Raw genomic sequence first — 16,462 nt, 5'->3', positions numbered from 1 at the left:
TGCTAGAGACCCTGCCCTGCCAGGTTCTAAGTAATCTGGAATCACAGAATGCCATGACTAGGGTGGACCTGGGCCTGAAGAGTCCCACTCAAGGAGGGGTCCTGACTGGCTCTCATTGTGCGGCATGGGGGGCCAAGGCCAACCCCACCTCCTCAGTCCCTGGTGGTATCAGCTAACGTTTGGGCCACTCCTCAGCACAGCCTGGATGGCTCTTGTCTCCAGAGTCCTGAACCTCACGACCTCCCAGGGTCACCAGTCACCCAACCTGTGCTGCCTCAGGTCCTCCCATACAGTTACGAGAGCCCCAGTGCCTGAAGACGAAAGGTCCTAGGACCTAAAACAGTCTCCAGCTCTCTTCCGTGAGACCTAGTGCAACACTAGGAGGCCATGGGGTCAGAAAGCCCTGGGGTTGTGCCCCAGGAGGAGCAGCATGTTTGGCCAGGTGCAAGCTTCATTTCCTATTCTAGAGAATGAATACTCATGGCAGTTTCCCTCATGGGCCTCAGAGGGAGTGAACGAGGCCTCTGCTCTCTGGAGGGACATGCCAGTGTGAACCTCCCCATTACCAGGGTCAATCTAGGGGCTAAGAGCCAGGGCCAAGGCACTCATTACCCCTTCATGGTGCCCCCAAGAAAGGCACACAAGGTACAACTCCTGTACCCACACATGGTACCCACACACAGTTCACACGTGTGCAAAGCATGCCCACAATCCCTGCTGTGCATGTATGGCATGTCCTGAGGACCAGCTTCCCTGGGGTCAGTTCTTCTCTGTCCTTTTAACCTTCACCTGTACAATGCCAAAGAGCCCCCACAGTGGTATGGGAAAGATGTAGCAGCCTCCAGGCAGGTGGGGCAGGGAGCTCTGCAGCAAGCAAGGACACTGGGTCCTGGTCGTTCTAGTTTGGATGTCCTGGACAAGAGACTGCTCCATGGGTTGACCAGGCTGGGGGCAGACACAGGCCAGGTGGGCAGAATGGGGAAGGAAGACAGGCTGGAGCAGGTGGAGACGTGGGGCTACAGCACAGAGTGTACAGTGCTGAGTTATAATTCTATAGGCACAGCTTCTGCCCTTCTCACTGGGTGGGCCCTCTCAGAGTAAGGGGATGGATATGTATCTCTCACAGCAGAGGACAGTGTGGTGTTTGGTTCCTGGAAGAGGGGCAAGCCTCTCAGCCTCTCTTAGGGCTGTAAAAAAAGTAATAAACAGAAACCTTAACTAAATAGTCAGGAGACCAGAAGGGGGAGCTCTTGTACCCTGCAACTCTTCTTTCCTGGCAAGGACTCAGCCAATGAAAGATCATAGACACTGTTTACTAGAGACTTCCCAATGTCCTTTCCCCCTCCATAAACGTGTTCTCCTACACTAGCCATACAGGGACTTGCATGACATGGTTTCAGATCCCAAAATTCAATTCTCTGCTGATTCCAAGCAAACACATTTTTGCTGGAGAAATAACTGGCAGTCAACATTTTGGTAGCCCATATGGGGGTAGAGCAGTCTCCAGAGCTGGTAAGCAAACAGGTGTAGGACCCCACAGTCACTCATGGCTTTTCTTGCTGACCTTGGGGCTTGAAGATACATCTTTCTCCTGGATCCAAATTCATGCTCTCTTTGTATTTTGAAGCTCTCCAGTTTTTATTTGAGATCAATTTAAAGTTTTATCCTTTCTGGTTAAGGCCTGTTCTGTACATGAGTACTCATTTTTGGCATCATGTGCTAGCCTTCAACAAATTCCCTTTGGAACAGGGGTTGTTTCCCCTGGAACTGGCTAGTCTTCAACCCATTCCTTTGGGAATGGGGTGGGGGTGGGAGGAAGAGTGGAAGGCTAATTCATTGGAGCTGTGCCAGTTCAGCCTTTGGCCCATTCATTTGTGATAGGGGTTGTCCAATGGGAACTGGACTAAACCTTCAGCTTAGCTCCTTCAGGACAAAGCTGTTTCCTTAGAACTGGCTGGTATTAGGCCTGCAGGCTATTTGAGTTGCAAGCTGCCTGAGCTATCTGAACTGTTTAAACTGTTTGAACTGTAAGCTGTTTGAGCTGTAGGCTGTTTGGCCATTTGAAAATCATTCTTCCACTCTAGAGAAGAAAGCCTAATAAATGGGATGCTAGTTACCTAAATATTTTGAGTCTGTCCCCTGACACAGGGACTTGGGCTAATTTTATGTTTAAAAACCACAGTCCTTCCTTATGAACAATTCTCACTAAATGGACCAAATTAACCAAGGCAATTTAGAACATTAATAACCATTATGGGAAAATTTGAAATCCCCAAAATTAATTTTCTTGAAACCAAATTAGACTACCATAGCTCTAAAACTTTCCAAATTGAATGGAATGCCTATTTTGATTGGTACTTTGAGGCCATCCTCTCAATTCTCCTATCGTAATTCTTTCACCAAATTTCCTTTTTCTCTGAAACTCTCACCATTCCCCTTTCCTTTGAAGTTGTTAGAATCTGTTCCTTTAAAATTAAGCCTTCTGAGGACCCAGAGGCTAAATCCTTAATTTCTTGTATTCCCTAGACTAAAGCCTAACTGTGAATCATAGTTAAGGAATTTCCCAAAGTAACCAAAAATCCTCAGCTATTTTCTGAGGAATTTAATATAGTCATTCAAACTTACCAGCCTGGTTTCTCTGACTTATATTAGCTAATTCATGTGCTTGTCATTGAGGGTCAGATCCAGCAATGGATGAGAACTGCTAACTGGGAAAACCTTGAAAGGGCTCTAGTATTACAATCAGGAGATCAGCCTGCTAACAATCACTAGGCAACTTCATCAAATAATTCCTAGGGCTTTTCCAAAGCCTTTTGATTGGAATAAAAGTCAGGCTTGAACACAAATATCTGAAGAACATCTTCATGACTATTATAATTTACTTCAGATTATTTTTAAAGAAAATTCTGGTCTTCCTTCAGATGTTGATTCCACCAGGGTAGCTTTTAATTCTATGTTTATTAAAATAGACTGAATCAAAGTCTTTCTTTTCTAGTAAAATGAACCAGGACAGAATGGGAAACTATGCCTGTCCACATTTAGTTGATCTGGAAAACAAACTTTATCACACTCTAAATGAGTCACCTAAAAGGAAGACAGCTTCCCAGGTGGTGCTAGTGGTAAAGAATCTGCCTGCCAATGCAGGAGCCTCAGGAGACGGAAGTTTGATCCCTGGGTCAGGAAGATCCCCTGGAGGAGGAAATGGCAACCCACTCCAGTATTCTTGCTGGGATAAGCCCATGGACAGTGCTCATTGGGTCGCAAAGCGTCAGACGTGATTGAAGTGACAGCACACACGCACGATATTGGAAAAGAGATTGTTACAAATTGAAGTGCTTCAGGCTCCTGCAGCCCTTTAACCAATCTTTCCAACGTCCCTCCAGTTTTCAGTGACAAGATTGAAGAAACTACAGAGGCACTTCCTGATATATCCTGTTAATCAGCTTGCAGAAATACTTCTTCAGGTTAGGAATGTGTCTCTTCCAGTCCTAACTGACAAGAGAACCACACTCTCAGTGCTCAACCTGCTACAATAAAACAGCCCTTACCTCGGAGTACCAAAACAGTTTAAATAGAGGAGCTCTCTAATGAACCACTATGGGTTCCTGTTAATGACCCTAGTCCCTTTTGCTTAAGCCCTATGAAAGATCCTCACCCTTTTAGCTTTAGTTTCTCTGCCCCTATCTATTTATTAGGCCAAGGCTTTTTTCTTTTTTCACTTTTTATTTTGCATTGGAGTAAAGCCAATTAACAATGTTGTGATAGTTCCAGGTGGACAGCAATAGGCCAAGACTTCTTAAAGAAGTATCGTGCTGGAATTTTCTCAACAAAAGAGGAAATAATTCCAGAATTTGGCAGCAGTCATCAGAGAGGTCAATCAGGTAAACTAAATGACCTTTTGACACCTTTTATTTGCTCTGTCTCTGATGGCAGAGCTGATTCTGGAGACACTGATAATTTGTCCATTTTGGATTAGGTCCCATCTTCCTTTGGGCAAAATGTTCAACTGATTTTGGAAAAATTCACATGTATCTCCCATCAAGATTCAAGTATATCCTTCAAAACCTCTTCCCAGAATGTATATATGTAGCACTATAAGAAGCCTTTAAAGGCATAAAGCCCATTATAGAAGATTACAAAGTTCAAGGCCTTATTATCTCCTGGACTAGCTCCTGTCAGTTCAGTTCAGTCGCTCAGTTGTGTCCGACTCTTTGCTACCCCATGAATCGCAGACGCCAGGCCTCCCTGTCCATCACAAACTCCCGGAGTTTACCCAAACCCATGTTCATCGAGTCGGTGATGGCATCCAACCATCTCATCCTCTGTCGCCCCCTTCTCCTCCTGCCCCCAATCCTTCCCAGCATCAGGGTCTTTTCCAATGAGTCAACTCTTGGCATGAGGTGGCTAAAGTATTGGAGTTTCAGCTTCAACAGCAGTCCTTCCAATGAACACCCAGGACTGATCTCCTTTAGGATGGACTGGTTGGATCTCCTTGCAGTCCAAGGGACTCTCAACAGTCTTCTCCAGCACCACAGTTCAAAAGCATCAATTCTTCGGCACTCAGCTGTCTTCACAGTCCAACTCTCACATCCATACATAATTACTAGAAAAACCATAGCCTTGACTAGACAGACCTTTGTAGGCAAAGCAATGTCTCTGCTTTTCAATATGCTATCTAGATTGGTCATAACCTTCCTTCCAAAGAGTAAGTGTCTTTTAATTTCATGGCTGCAATCACCATCAGCAGTGATTTTGGAGCCCAAAAAAATAAAGTCTGACACTGTTTCCACTGTTTCCCCATCTATTTCCCATGAGGTTATCGGATCAGATGCCATGATCTTAGTTTTCTGAATGTTGAGCTTTAAGCCAACTTTTTCACTCTCTTCTTTCACTTTCATCAAGAGGCTCTTTAGTTCTTCTTCGCTTTCTGCCGGGCTGGTGTCATCTGCATATCTGAGGTTATTGATATTTCTCCCGGCAATCTTGATTCCAGTTTATGTTTCTTCCAGCCCAGCGTTTTTCATGATGTACTCTGCATATAAGTTAAATAAGCAGGGTGACAATATACAGCCTTGACGTACTCCTTTTCCTATTCGGAACCAGTCTGTTGTACCATGTCCAGTTCTAACTGTTGCTTCCTGACCTGCATACAGCTTTCTCAAGAGACAGGTCAGATGGTCTGGTATTCCCATCTCTTTCAGAATTTTCCACAGTTTATTGTGATCCACACAGTCAAAGGCTTTGGCATAGTCAATAAAGCAGAAATAGATGTTTTTCTGGAACTCTCTTGCTTTTTTGATGATCCATCAGATGTTGGCAATTTGATCTCTGGTTCCTCTGCCTTTTCTAAAACCAGTTTGAACATCTGGAAGTTCACGGTTCACGTATTGCTGAAGCCTGGCTTGGAGAATTTTGAGCATTACTTTACTAGTGTGTGAGATGAATGCAGTTGTGCGGTAGTTTGAGCATTCTTTGGCATTGCCTTTCTTTGGGACTGGAATGAAAACTGACCTTTTCCAGTCCTGTGGCCACTGCTGAGTTTTCCACATTTGCTGGCATACTGAGTGCAGCACTTTCACAGCATCATCTTTCAGGATTTGAAATAGCTCAACTGGAATTCCATTACCTCCACTAGCTTTGTTCGTAGTGATACTTTCTAAGGCCCACTTAACTTCACATTCCAGGATGTCTGGCTCTAGGTGAGTGATCACACCATCGTGAATATCTGGATTGTGAAGATCTTTTTTGTATAGTTCTTCTGTGTATTCTTGCCATCCCTTCTTAATATCTTCTGCTTCTGTTAGGTCCATACCATTTCTGTCCTTTATCAAGCCCATCTTTGCAAGAAATATTCCCTTGGTATCTGTAATTTTCTTGAAGAGATCTCTAGTCTTTCCCATTCTGTTATTTTCATCTATTTCTTTGCAGTGATCGCCGAGGAAGGCTTTCTTATCTCTCCTTGCTATTCTTTGAAACTCTGCATTCAGATGGGAATATCTTTCCTTCTCTCCTTTGCTTTTTGCTTCTCTTCTTTTCACAGCTATTTGTAAGGCCTCCTCAGACAGCCATTTTGCTTTCTTGCATTTCTTGTCCATGGGGATGGTCTTGATCCCTGTCTCCTGTGCAATGTCACAAACCTCCGTCCATAGTTCATCAGGCACTCTGTCTATCAGATCTAGTCCCTTAAATCTATTTGTCACTTCCACTGTATAATCATAAGGGATTTGATTTAGGTCATACCTGAATGGTCTAGTGGTTTTCCCTACTTTCTTCAATTTAAGTCTGAATTTGGCAATAAGGAGTTCATGATCTGAGCCACAGTCCACTCCTGGTCTTGTTTTTGCTGACAGTATAGAGCTTCTCCATCTTTGGCTGCAAAGAATATAATCAATCTGATTTCGGTGTTGACCATCTGGTGATGTCTGTGTGTAGAGTCTTCTCTTGTGTTGTTGAAAGAGGGTGTTTGCTATGACCAGTGTGTTCTCTTGGCAAAACTCTATTAGCCTTTGCCCTGTAGCACTCCTATTTTATCAGTGATAAAACCTAAGGGCCAAGGGTGGAGGTATGTCCAAACCTCTGAGCAATAAACATTGTCATTGTTATCCCTTGACACCCTGTTCTTCCTAACCCTCATCCTAATGTCCATTCCCACTGAAAGCCAATTCTTTACTGTAATTGATTCATGCTGTGCCTCAGTTCTTCCACACTTCAGTTGGTAGAGCTAGCTGATACCTTTTGCCTTCACTTGGGAAGAAAATTAATTCACCTGGAACAGTAATGCCTCAAGGTTTTACTGGGAGTCTCACAAATCCTAAAGGCTGATCTGTAAGACTTAGGTTCTCAAGAGGTTCAATTCAATTGCATGATTTGCATCTTTGCTCTCTTTCTCAAGCCCCCTCACAGGAAGACACTCTCCACTTGCTAAAACTTTTAGCCTTAAAGGGATATAAGATCACAAGAGAAAAATTGCAATTTGACCAAACCCAGGTTTGATATTTAGGGCATCTGATATCAGAAGAAGGGCTACACCTTGATCCAGAGAGGCTTCATGGTGTCCTAAGTTTCCCAAAACCCAAACACAAGGCTTTCTTGGGCTCAGTCAGTTATTAGTGAAATTGGATTCCAAGTTTCTGTTTTATGGCCAAACCTCTGTATTTTTTTTTTAACTAAAGAATAATAACCCCTACCCAATTTTATGGGAAGAACTGAATAATATAACCTTTAAGGCCTTAAAGGAGAGTTTGATGAACCAACCTACTCTTGGGCATAGTAATTATCAGATTCCATTTTTCTTTTTCGTATGTGAAAAGAAAGGGAATGCCCTTGAGGTATTCACCCAAAAACAAAGGAACCATCATCAACCCACAGAGCATTTTTTTTTAAAACAAGAACCCAGTTTTAAAATTTCATCATTTCTTACATTTGAAGTACTCTTCAGTGACATCCTTGGCCTGAGACTCTTTGCCATAGTCCTTAACCACCACACAACTGCAACCAACCACTTTACAGGGGTTTTCTCTCTCTGTCAGTTTTACAGAGGCCTACCCATTCCCTTAGTTTCTTGTCGTCATCAACCTTAATCAGGCTGATTTGGTGCTCAGCATAAAGGGCCTCCACCACATCACAGTTGGATGCAAGCACACACAGATGGGCTTGGCGCTTTTATCTAAGGCTTTGGCAGCTTCGTGAATTTCATTTGGTAGGCCATAGTGGATGAGGGCAGTCTTCAGCACCTCTTGCAGAGCAGCATGAACGTCCATGACACCTCCAGCAGCAACGCCTTCCTTGGCCATGGCAGTGGGTTACGGGTAGAGCCGAACGTTGAATGCACCGAAGCCTCCACCTCCAGGGAAAGAGCAACCCATAGAGTATTACAGACAGAAGTTGGACCTTGCCACATGGGGATAACCCACTTTGCCTTAGGGCCATTACTGCCATTGCTTTTTTGATTAAGGCCACTGAGAAAATCATTGTGGGATCTTCTTTAACCAATTTTGTACCTCAATCAGTAGAGGCCCTCCTGAATTTTTTTTCATCACACTTAACATTTCTCAGCCAGCTGCCTCATGTCCCGTGAAGTCCTTTCGCTAATGGCTTCTCTTGTACTGCTTTTATGCTGAGATGACTTTATTGGTTTCCAAGGCAAACCATTCAATATCACGGTAATCCAAGTCTATTCCCCGACCAGTAACGCTGAAAAAGCTGAAGTTGATCGGTTCTATGAAGACCTACAAGACCTTTTAGAACTAACACCCAAAAAAGATGTCCTTTTCATTATAGGGGACTAGAATGCAAAAATAGGAAGTCAGGAAACACCTAGAGTAACAGGCAAACTCGGCCTTGGAGTAGAAAATGAAGCAGGGCAAAGGCTAATAGAGTTTTGCCAAGAGAACACACTGGTCATAGCAAACACCCTCTTTCAACAACACAAGAGAAGACTCTACACATGGACATCACCAGATGACCAACACCGAAATCAAGATTGATTATATTCTTTGCAGCCAAAGATGGAGAAGCTCTATACTGTCAGCAAAAACAAGACTGGGAGCTGACTGTGGCTCAGATCATGAACTCCTTATTGCCAAATTCAGACTTAAATTGAAGAAAGTGGGGAAAACCACTAAACCATTCAGGTATGACCTAAATCAAACCCCTTATGATTATACAGCGGAAGTGACAAATAGATTTAAGGGACTAGATCTGATAGAGTGCCTGATGAACAATGGACAGAGGTACGTGATATTATACAGGAGACAGGGATCAAAACCACCCCCAGGAAACAGAAATGCAAGAAAGCAAAATGGCTGTCTGAGGAGGCCTTACAAATAGCTGTGAAAAGAAGAGAAGTGAAAAGCAAAGGAGAAAAGGAAAGATATTCCCATTTGAATGCAGAGTTTCAAAGAATAGCAAGGAGAGACAAGAAAGGCTTCCTCAGCAATCAATGAAAAGAAATAGAGGAAAACAATAGAATGGGAAAGACTAGAGATCTCTTCAAGAAAATAGAGATACCAAGGGAACATTTCATGCAAAGATGGGATCGATAAAGGCAGAAATGGTATGGACCTGACAGAAGCAGAAGATATTAAGAAGAGGTGGCAAGAATACACAGAAGAACTGTCCAAAAAAGATCTTCATGACCCAGTTAATCACGATGGTGTGATCACTCACCTAGAGCCAGACATCCTGGAATGTGAAGTCAAGTGGGCCTTAGGAAGCATCACTATGAACAAAGCTAGTGGAGGTGATGGAATTCCAGTTGAGCTATTTCATCCTAAAAGATGACGCTGTGAAAGTGCTGCACTCAGTATGCCAGCAAATGTGGAAAACTCAGCAGTGGCCACAGGACTGGAAAAGGTCAGTTTTCATTCCAATCCCTAAGAAAGGCAATGCCAAAGAATGCTCAAACTACTGCACAATTGCACTCATCTCACACACTAGTAAAATAATGCTCAAAATTCTCCAAGTCAGGCTTCAGCAATACGTGAACCATGAACTTCCAGATGTTCAAGGTGGATTTAGAAAAGGCAGAAGAACCAGAGATCAAATTGCCAATATCCGCTGGATCATCAAAAAAGCGAGAAAGTTCCAGAAGAACATCTATTTCTGCTTTATTGACTATGCCAAAGCCTTTGACTGTGTGGATCACAATAAACTGTGGAAAATTCTGAAAGAGATGGGAATACCAGACCATCTGACCTGTCTCTTGAGAAACCTGTTTGCAGGTCAGGAAGCAACAGTTAGAACTGGACATGGAACAACAGACTGGATCCAAATAGGAAAAGGAGTACGTCAAGGGCGTATATTGTCACCCTGCTTATTTAACTTATATGCAGAGTACATCATGAGAAATGCTGGGCTGGATGAAGCACAGCTGGAATCAAGATTGCTGGGAGAAATATCAATAACCTCAGATAAGCAGATGACACCACCCTTATGGCAGAAAGCGAAGAAGAACTAAAGAGCCTCTTGATGAAAGTGAAAGAGGAGAGTGAAAGAGTTGGCATAAAGCTGAACATTCAGAAAACTAAGATCATGGCAAATAGATGGGGAAACAGTGGAAACAGTGAGAGATTTTATTTTGGGGGGCTCCAAAATCACTGCTGATGGTGATTGCAGCCATGAAATTAAAAGACGCTTACTCCTTGAAAGGAAAGTTATAACCAACCTAGACAGCATATTAAAAAGCAGAGACATTACTTTGTGAATAAATGTCCATCTAGTCAAGGCTATGGTTTTTCCAGTAGTCATGTATGGATCTGAGAGTTGGACTATAAAGAAAACTGAGCACTGAAGAATTGATGCTTTTGAACTGTGGTGCTGGAGAAGACTGTTGAAGAGTCCCTCGGACTGCAAGGAGATCCAATCAGTCCATCCTAAAGGAGATCAGTCCTGGGTGTTCATTGGAAGAACTGATGTTGAAGCTGAAACTCCAATACTTTGGCCACCTGATGCAAATAGCTGACTCATTGGAAAAGACCCTGATGCTGGGAAAGATTGAGGGCAGGAGGAGAAGGGGATGACAGAGGATGAGATGGTTGTATGGCATCACTGACTCAATGGACATGAGTTTGGGTGGACTCCGGGTATTGCTGATGGACAGGGAGGCCTGGCGTGCTGCAGTCCATGGGGTCGCAAAGGGTCGGACACGACTGAGCGACTGAACTGAACTGACTTTAACCTGTTACTCTTCTTCAGTTGCTTAATGCTGACGGGTCACCTCCTGACTCCTGTGATGAAGCTCCTCTGGGTAATGCTGAGTCTCATGGCTCAGAGTTCTTATTTAAAAGGTAACATTGGTCACCACAGAGCACTGCGTAGTGTTCCCTGTGCTATACAGTAGGTTCTCGTTAGTGATCTATTTTATAATACATAGTAGTGAGTTTATGAGAGACGATCTTAATCTCCCAATTCATCCTACCCCTCCTTCCCCTCTTGGTATCCATATGTTTGTTTTCTACATCTGAGTCTCTAGTTCTGATTTGCAAATAAAGTCATCTGTATCATTTTCCTAGATTCCACATATAAGTACTATTATACAGTATTTTTTTTCTCTTTCTGACTTACTTCACTGTGTATGACAGTCTCTAGGTCCATCCACAACAAATGGCATGATTTTGTTCCTTTTATGGCTAAGTAACATTCCATTGTATACCTGTTCCACACCTTTATCCATTTCTCTTTGGATGGACATTTAGGTTGCTTCCATGTCCTGGCAATTGTAAATAGTGCTGTAGTGAATATTTGGGTGCATATACCTTTTTGATTATGGTTTTCTTTGGGTATATGCTCAGGAATGGGATTGAAGGAGGTCTAGAAAAGAGGGGATACATGTATACGTGTAGCTGATTCGCTTTGCTGTACAGCAGAAACTAACACAACACTGTAAAGCAACTATGCAAGCGTGCTAAGTCAGTTCAGTTGTGTCCGACTCTTTGTGACCCAATGGACTGTAGCCCACCAGGCTCCTCTGTCCATGGGATTCTCCAGGCAAGAATACTGGAGTGGGTTGCCATTTCCTCCTCCAGGGGATCTTCCCAACCCAGGGATCGAACCCAGGTCTCATGTCTCCTGCATTGGCAGGGGGTTCTTTACCACTAGTGTCACCTGGGAAGCTCCTACACTCCAATAAAAATTAATAAAAAGTAAATTTTGAAATGAGGTTTAATATCATCTTAGAAATAATATCATCATATTACAATGCCAGATAGTCATCCATTTATACATTTTTCTTTTACCTTTCTGGGGATAATCACATAATCCGGGATTAAAACGTAGCAGCCTTGGGACTTCCCTGGTTAACCAGGGGTTAAGAATCATCCTGCCAATACAGTGAACATGGGTTTGATCCCTGGTCCAGGAAGATTGCACACATGTTATGAGGCAGCTAAGCCTGTGTGCCACAACTACTGAGCCCACACCCTAGAGCTTGCAAGCCATAACTGCTGAGACTACATGCCACAACTACTGAAGCCCACACACCCTACAGCCCATGTTCTGCAGCAAGAGAAGCCACTGCAATGAGAAGAAGCTCATGCACCACAAGAAGAGAATATCCCCTGCTTGCTGCCACTAAAGAAAAGTCTGCACACAGCATCAAAAAAAAAAAAAAATTAGCCTTTTATTAAAAAATTGTTTTTGTTTTTGTTTTTAAGTTAAGGGTAACAATGGTAAGTATTGTGCTGGATATGCTATTGCAACTCCTTTTGATGTTGTTGAGGCAGCATCTTTACCTATGGCTACCTCAGCCTGATACATTCTTACATGGGCTTGCACTTTAGCCAAGGACCAACTGCCAATATCTATGGTGAAAGTAGATATGCTTTCAGAGTAGCTCATGATCTGGGGATATTGTGGAAGCAACGTGACTTCCTTACTTCCAGTAGAAATAAAATTTAAAATGGCCCCTAGGTCCAGGAATTATTGGATAAAACATTGTACCTGATGCTTTAGCTATTATTAAGATTCCTAAAGTTGACTTCTGGAAGCTAAGGGGAATCACCTTGCTGACATTTCTGCAAGGAATGTTGTCCTTAAAGGAACCAACAGCAGCCAAACCTCTGTCATGGTCCAAAAGAATATTTCCCCCAAAGGAAAACTTAGAAAAACTGGCTAGTGAAGCCCAATAATTGGCCTCAGAAAGGGAAAAATGAGATTGGAAATCCAACAACTGTTGGTTCAGTAAAAAGGGAAAGCTCTGGTTCAACCCAAATAACAGCCCAATCCTACTAGAGACTCTAAAATTCCCCTCACCACTTTATGTGCAGTAATCCATTGATTTACTGAAAAAAGAATCATGAATCCATATTGGTGGGGAAGCATTAACAAGGCTGCAAAAAGCACCGACCTCACTTGCCCTGCTTGTCCAAAACACAGCCCGAGGAAGCCTGTTCATACTGCTCCTGGGCATTTTAAACTGCCTAATGGACCATTTGAGTTCTGGCAAAGCAGTCACATATGGAAGTGAGAGTTGAACCATAAGGAAGGCTGAGTGCCGAAGAACTAACGCCTTCAAATTGCGGTGCTGGAGAAGACTCTTGAGAGGTCCTTGGACAGCAAGGAGATCAAACCAGTTAATCCTAAAGGAAATCAACCCTGAATATTCATCAGAAGGCCTGATGCTGAAGCTTCAAAACTTTAGCCACCTGATTCAAAGAGCTGACTCACTGGAAAAGACCCTGATGCTGGGAAAGATTGAAGGCAAAAGGAGAAGAGGGCGGCAAAAGGATGAGATGATTAGATAGCATCACCGACTCAATGGACATGAATCTGAGTAAACTCCAGGAGATAGTGAAGGACAGGGAAAGCTGGCATGCTGCAGTCCATGGGGTTGCAAACAGACACATTTCCAACTCAGCAACTGAACAACAGCAACAGATGGCTTTCATACAACTTTCTCTGTCTAGTGGATATAAGTCTGTTTTAATCATGGTCTGTTTTCACTTTGGACTGAAGCTCTCCCATGCAGACAGGCTACTACCTCTTGTGGCTAAAACTATTTTGGAAAAAATTATCCTACATGAGGAATTCCTCTTGAATCATAGTGATCAAGATACCCATTTTATTGGTCAGGTACTTCAACAGTTCTCTACAGGTTGGCTGGTTTTATGACACTTTTACTGGACTTGCATGCCTGTGTGTGTTCAGTCATGTCTGACTCTTTGCTATCCTTAGAACTGTAGCCTGCCAGGCTTCCCTGTCCATGGGGTTTTTTTTTTCCAGGCAAGAATATTGGAGTGGGTGGCCATTTCTCCTCCAGGGAATCTTCCTGACCCAGGGATCAAATAAGCGTCTCTTTCATTGTAGAAGGATTCCTTACCCGCTGAGCCATTGAAGCAGCCCCTTTACTGCACTTACCACCCACAGTACTCTGGTTTAGTTGAATGCATGAGTGGCACTATTAAGACTCAATTGGTAAAGTTCATAGAGATTCTCTAAATATCAAAAGCATTTTGGAACTCATGAACTGTTACCCATAGAGATAGTCACAGGATGCCCAATAACTTTTTACCCACTACTGATAAAAGGAGAGATACTCCAATATTGCAAAGACCTAATTGTTTCTATTTAAAATTGCCATGTTTTGATAGAACAATCTTTTCACAGTGCATTTTCAAGAGGTGAAGACTTTAAGCATCATACCTTCAAACCTGGAGACTTTGTCTCTTGGAAAAGATACCTCCAGAAGGACTCTTTTCAACCTCACTAAAAGGGCCCCACTAAATATTTCTAACCAACTCTTGTGCCAAAAATCTCCAAGAAATAGATCCTTGGATTCACATGACACACCTAAAGAAAGCAACTGACTGGACCTGCACATCATCTGGTGACCTGAAAGTATTTCCTGGAATTGAAGCCAATGACATCTGAACAGACAACCTTCCTAAGACAGTCAGACTAGGCCTTGATCTGATCTTTTCTTGTTGTTGTTGGAATTTAGTTGCTTTACAGTGTTGTGTTGTTTCTGCTACACATCAAAGCTAATCAGCTATATGTATACATATATCCCCTCTCTGTCACAACCTTAGCATCGAGTAGAGTTCCTTGGGCTATACAGTAGGTTCTTATTAGTTATCTGTTTTATACATAGTAGTGTATATATGTCAATCTCAATCTCCTTGATATACTCTTGATAACATATGGACTTTGGATAAAAAAAGGCCTGAGAATTCTCCCTCTTACCCTTCCTTGTTACTTAAGTGTAACCTCAATAGGTTTCCAATCTGTGTACTTACCCTCAAACATGGGGCACTATACTCAGGAAAGGTCCTTCTTGGCACTGAGGGACAAAAAGCTGCTGAAACTGGAAAACCTGACTCTTGATCTGTGATACTTTCAAAGTTCAAAAGTGGAGAAATGTGAAAAACTAATAAACAGAAGCCTCACTTAAATAGAGTTGGGCCACCAGAAAGAGGAGCTCTCCCTCTCTGTGACAACAATACAGCCCAAGAGGAAGAAGAAAAACTCCTCTTTATTTCCGGCCAGGACTCAGCCAATGAAAAGTCATAGACTCCTTGTTTACTGTGGCCCTCCAGACTTTCTTTTGCCCTCTATAAAAGAGTTCTCCTCCCCTGGCTGTGCAAGAACTTGCACATGGCCTGCCATGCTTGTAGACCCTGAATTTCAATTCTCTGTTGATCCCAAATAAACCCATCTTTGCTGGAGAAATGGCTGGCAGTCTTATTTGTTTTAGGTCAACAGGACTCCAGTCAAAAGCCAGTGGCCCCAGACGCTAGGCTACAAAAAGCTGGGCTGTGTGCTGTGCTGTGCTCAGTCATGTCTGACTCTTTACGACCCCATGAAGCTCCAGTCCACCAGGCTCCCCTCCATGGGATTAAACTGGAGTGGGTTGCCACTTAGAGGAGGAGGCTATAAGAAGGGGGTCTCCAAATAGCTCTCTTACTGGAATGGGCCAGATCCAGGGCTCTTTTTCCTGAGAGTCCCTGCCTGCCTTCTGGAGCCGGCTGAGAGTCAAAGTCCAGAAGGGCAGGGTTGAGGAGACGGGAGCATGCTGCTCCTGCCTGCTCCCAAGGCTGGAATGTGGAATGAGCGAAGGATCAGGTTTCCTCATTTGCCTGACAAGTTCGCTTAACCAGTGGGATCCAAGCCTTGTTCTAATGGGAACCAGCTGTGGGAGGGGGAAGCTGTGTCTGGAAGGAGCACAGGCCACGTACTCTCCGCTCAAGTCATCTCCCGGGGAAGACTTGTTAGCCCTCCTTTTTCAGCTGGGGAAACTGAGGTCCAGGGAGGTGAGCCACAAGAGATCCATGTCCAGGGCTCCTCCACACAGACTATAGCCAGGGATCCTTGAGCCAGGCCTTCAGATGGCTTCTCTTTGTGGTCACTGCCCAGGGGGACTGTCCTCAGGCCCCAGCAAAGCTCTCCAATAGAGCTGACCTGGCTCCTGGTCTGGGAACCTCCCACCTGGCCCTCCTTGCCCTTCTGGTTCCCATGCTCCCCAGGGTGAGACCTGGATGTTCTGCTTGTTTCCGTTTGCTTCGCTGCCTTTTAGTACAGTCGCAGCTTCCCCTCAGGTTAGGTGACTCAGGAGTAATTCACAGGTCTGTCTGTGTAGGGTTGCTCCTGGGACGGTTGACAGCCATGATGCAGGGGACTCCCAGCAGGGGGCGGGGGAGAGCTGATGTGCCCAGTCTCTGTGTCCAGGCTCTGAGTAGAGGGGCATGGATCGGACCTGTATCAGGCCTGAGGAGCAGTGATGACCACACCTGGTGCTGATGCCTGGACCTGAGACGCTCCGGCCACTCACAGTCATGCAGGACCTATTACAGGACCAGGCCTCTCCTTCCTGGCCTCTAGGTATGTCCTGGGTCTGTCTGGCGTGGAGTTCATGGGGGCGGAGGGTGGGTAGAGGACACTGAGGGCAAGACCCATGGTGGGCCTTGGTCCCTGGGCAGGAGCCCAGTACTGTTTATGACATTTTCCTGCTACAGTGGCCTCATATAGT

The 16,462-nt window shown here is 44.0% G+C and overlaps 1 pseudogene; it reads right to left on the bottom strand.

Annotated features, from left to right (window-relative positions):
* Positions 1 to 7,409: 7,409 nt before the first annotated feature.
* Positions 7,410 to 7,793, bottom strand: LOC145509291 (small ribosomal subunit protein eS12 pseudogene; annotated as a pseudogene).
* Between the last annotated feature and the right edge of the window lie 8,669 nt (positions 7,794 to 16,462).

Source organism: Giraffa tippelskirchi, chromosome 6 (genome assembly GCF_054371585.1).
Source record: "Giraffa tippelskirchi isolate mGirTip1 chromosome 6, T2T-mGirTip1v1.2.pri, whole genome shotgun sequence".
Classification (NCBI taxonomy): Eukaryota; Metazoa; Chordata; class Mammalia; order Artiodactyla; family Giraffidae; genus Giraffa; species Giraffa tippelskirchi.
Note: the sequence above shows the minus strand (reverse complement) of the source record. Positions and strands in the feature narration are given on the sequence as shown.